General features: G+C 42.9%; 1 long non-coding RNA gene across 2 annotated transcripts in view; it reads left to right on the forward strand.

Annotated features, from left to right (window-relative positions):
• Positions 1-3,832, forward strand: part of LOC103733752 — an 8,729-nt gene extending 4,897 nt beyond the window's left edge. For both annotated transcript variants that reach the window (XR_607254.3, XR_607253.3), the window contains exons 4-5: positions 3,511-3,615; positions 3,760-3,832. This is a non-coding gene — a long non-coding RNA (uncharacterized LOC103733752). The remainder of the gene's footprint in view (positions 1-3,510; positions 3,616-3,759) is intronic.
• The last annotated feature ends 509 nt before the right edge of the window (positions 3,833-4,341 follow it).

Raw genomic sequence — 4,341 nt, forward strand, 5'->3', positions numbered from 1 at the left:
CGAGCCGGGCATGGTGGTGCATGCCTTTAATCCTTTTGGGAGGCAGAGGCAGGCAGATCTCTGGGAGTTCAAGTCCAGCTTGGTGTACATTTCCAGCTCCAGGCCAGCTGGGGCTACAGGGAGACCCTGTCTCACAAAAGACCAAAAAAGAAAAGAATGGACTATGAACTCTCAAAGCTGGCCCTCAGGTGACCCAGTGAGGTGCTTCCTCCACCAAGACCGCACCCCTTAGGACTTCATGACTGCCCCAGACAGCGCCACCACCTGACCAAGTGTTCAAACTCTTGGCTCTATAGGGGCATTCACATTCAAACCACTACAAACACCATGACCAGAAGTGAATTGTGGAAGAAAGAGTTTGTTTTAGCTTACGATTCCAGGAGCATAAGAGTCCGTCATGGCGGGGAGGCATGGCCACAGGCAGCCAGAGCTGAAAACAGAGAGAGAACTGGAAGTGGGGCCAGACTATGTAAGTCTCAAAACAGACCCCAAGTTACGTGCTTCCTCTGGCAAGGTCGTACCTCATAAAGATTCCATGGCTGCCCAAACAGCGCCACCAACTGGGCCCATATACCAGGTATGCAAATAATTGAGCCTATGGGAGAAGAGTTCTCATTCAAACCAGCACAGTTGTGGTTTTCATACAGATGGTAATAGTATTATGATGTAGCATCAGATTTTAAGTAAATGCGTACTGAAGTATTTAAAGATTATGTGTCATCGGATCTGTGAATTGTTGTTTTATGTGGATGTGGGGGTGAGGGAGAGAGATGATATGTGGTGATGGAGTGTGAACTGTTTTGAGGTCTCTGTATTTGAACGTTTGGATAGTAAAAAAAAATACTGGTGAAAGACAAAATGACCTCCTAGAAATCCTCCAGTGAGTCAGCTGGAATTGCATCCCATGTTTGTGCTTCAGCCACACTACTGTCTGCAGCCAAGGGTTGGCGGAGATAAAATGGGAAAGCGCTGTCAATAGTGTCTCCTTAGCTGTGCTTAGCCTTCTGTCCCTTTTAAACAAATGCTAAGCATTTCTCAGGACACCTGGATTTCCCATGCTAATGTTATTTTAAAAACAAACACAAAGCAAAGTTAAATATCATTTAGCTGCTTTTGTTTTCTGTGCAAAGCTCTCCTGGGAATCTTGTGTCATACTCACAGGTGGTAGAACGGGAACTGGCTGTTCAGCTTCCTTGGTACTGATCTGTGTGAGATCCATGCTTGCTTCTGATACGCTGGCAAGGTCCATGTTGCCAAAGTGAAAGCAGGTACTAGGACATTCAAATGAAGAAGCAGTTTACATTGAGATTAAATCACCTTTTGAATTTGTCAGCCTCAAACGATATTATTTTGTGCCACCCTGTTTTCTTAGTAACTTAAAGCTAGGCCCCAAGACCATGATGGTACATGTCCACTCTCACATGGAGCGTGTGTAACACACCCACCCTCACATCTCCCAGCGGGTATGGGTAGACAGATTGGGCTTAACTACTACGTGGGTTAATAGCTGCCTGCTTTTGTGTTTGGGAAATATAAAACCACAAGAGGGCGGCTTGTCCAGTGAAGCTAAGGGGTAGAAAAGGACTGCTTTGGAGGGTGAAGACTTTGGACTTTTTCAAAATATCTCGCCTAAGGAAGCCCTTTTGCATTCTAATCTTCCATTTGTACAAAGGGAGGACGTACTCAGAAAATGAGTTTTTGTTAATGTTTGTTTTTGTAGTTTTTGAGACATGGTCCACTGTGTAGCCCTAGGTGGTCTGGAACTCCCTCCTGAGTGCTGGGATTAAAGGCGTGCACCATCATACCTGTCTAAAATGAAAGTTTTAAGAAAAGTACTTTCCTACATACATTTCTCTTTTCTTTGGAATATAAATGCCATTTCCCCACAGGTGTTCGCCTTTCTTCTGCCTCTCCTTCCTTCAGTCTTGCAGTATCATTTACTCTTAATAAATTTAACTTGTGTGTGTGATGTAAATGTGTGTTTCTATTTTGTGTGTGTTTGTACATGGATGCCAGAGGTTGATGTCAGGTCTCTTCCTCTTGGCTTCCACCTCATTTTCTGACACAGGGTCTTTCACTGAACAGAATGATCACCAGCTGGCTAGACCAGAGAGCTCTGGTGATCTGCCTGTCTCTCCACACGTCTTCCTCCCCCCATGTGAAGTTCATAGACTTGAGTTTTATGTGGGTGCTGCGAAGCCAAACTCAGGGTATCATGCTTGTGTATCGGGCTTTTTACCAACTGAGCTGTCTCCCCAGCCAAAATTTCCCATATTTTAAGTGATGACTTTTAACAACTCTACATGCTGTAGAACTGCCTCAATCAAGATACAGACATTTTCGGGACTGGAGAGATGGCTCAGTAGAGCACTGACTGCTCTTGCGGAGGACTCGGGTTCAATTCCCAGCACCCACATGGCAGCTAACAACCATCTATAACTCAGGTTCCTTCATCTGACCTCCAAGGGCAGGTGCACTTACATGCAGGGAATACATTCAGACACGTAAAATTAAAATAATAAATAAAATATTAAAAAAAGATATAGACATTTTTGTTTTTCTCGAACATTCCCTCATGCTCCTCTGCTGTCAGTCTCCCCTTTTAGTCCTCTTGAATAGTTTTTTGGGGGGTTTGTTTTGTTTTGTTTTTGAGATAGGGTTTCTCTGTAGCCCCAGCTGGCCTAGAACACGCTATGTAGACCAGGTTGGCCTTGAACTCATAGAGATCCGCCTACCTCTGCCTAGGGAGTGCTGGGATTTAAGGTGTGTGCTACCATACCTGACTCCTTTTGTTTTTGGAGATGGAATTTCACCTTGTAGCCCAGGCTTGCTGGGAACTCACTAGGTAGCCCAGGCTGGCCTCAAGCTCACTAATTACTCCTGCCTCATCCTCCCGTTGCTTGGATTATAGATGCAAGCTTCTATGCCCAGCTTCTCTTCACAAACAGTATGGCCTTTTCTACACTTGATCTTAGCTAAAAGGCTGAGAAGCCATTTATTATGACCCTTCTTAGAAGGCTGTGTAAGGGACTGGAGAAATACCTCAGTGGTTAAAAGCACTGACTGCTGTTGCAGAGGACCAGGGTTCAAGTCCCAGTACCCACATGGTAGCTAACATCTGTAACTCCAGTTCCAGGGGTTCCAATGCCACCTTCTGACCTCCAAAAGCATTGCACAACATGGGTGGACTTAAACACATGCAGGCAATACTACACATAACATAAAAATAATAAAATAAAATATATTTTTTAAAAAAAGAATATTCCTCTATCACATGCCCTTGTTTTCAGTGACAGGGTAAGTACTGAACCTCTGGCTTACCAGCTTGACCAGACTAGCTGGCCAGCAAGCCTCAGGGACCCTCCATCACTACTCTGGACTCCCTACCCCTGTGCACAGACACTGGGCATCTGAGCTCAGTCCTTACTCCTGCTTACACAGCAGGTGCTTTACTGATTGAGCTGTCTTCCAGGCCAAGTCATTTCAAGTTTTCTTTGATTACTTTTGCAGGTTATCCATACTTTAGATCCTAAACAGAACGAAGGGGCAGCACCAGAAATACAAGCTCTTAAAAATCAACTCCAGGAACGAGATCGACTCTTCCATTCATTAGAAGTGAGTGACTTCACTGTGTAATAAAACACTGGGGTTCTTTGTTTGGTATATTCTAAGATCGTTGATCTTATACCCTTAGATTTAGAGAATTGTGTGTTCTGTTTATTAAATTCTTTCATATCTTTACATGTGCTTGTGCTTCAGAAAGAATATGAGAAAACCAAGAGTCAAAGAGACATGGAGGAGAAATACATCGTTAGTGCCTGGTACAATATGGTTAAGAAAACAGCATTTCAGAACATAATGCAAAGTTTAGTGATGTGTTGTTATTTTGCCTTTGCTGTAGAAGTAATGCTACCAAAAGAATCTGAAAGTAATTGCTGTCCTAACATACACTAACAAAGCCTCTGTGTTGACCTTAGGACTGAAAAGCCTCATAAATGGTGCAAAAATGTCACTATCCCTAGAGAATAGAAAATAGCCATTAGGTTTTGTTCCTCAGAGCTGTTGTTGTGGAGAAGCATTAAGATCTAAATGCAGTAAAGTAGTTCCTGCTCTCTGGGGCCGGGGGGCAACACTATTTTTAAGTATTACAATTGGTTCTACCTCTTAAAGGTAGTGTCCCCAACCTTAAAATATAGTTTGACCTTTGCTAAAAATTCATTCATTTCGTAGCATATTGTATCTATTTTTACATCAATATGTTGGTTAAAGTTTAAGATTTTAAAATTTTTTAAAAAGAAGAAATCATTCTGAATTAGGATATTATTAGCAGCAATTTCTTGA

The sequence above is a fragment of the Nannospalax galili genome, unplaced genomic scaffold (genome assembly GCF_000622305.1).
Source record: "Nannospalax galili isolate Female #2095 unplaced genomic scaffold, S.galili_v1.0 scaffold23716, whole genome shotgun sequence".
NCBI classification, from domain to species: domain Eukaryota; kingdom Metazoa; phylum Chordata; class Mammalia; order Rodentia; family Spalacidae; genus Nannospalax; species Nannospalax galili.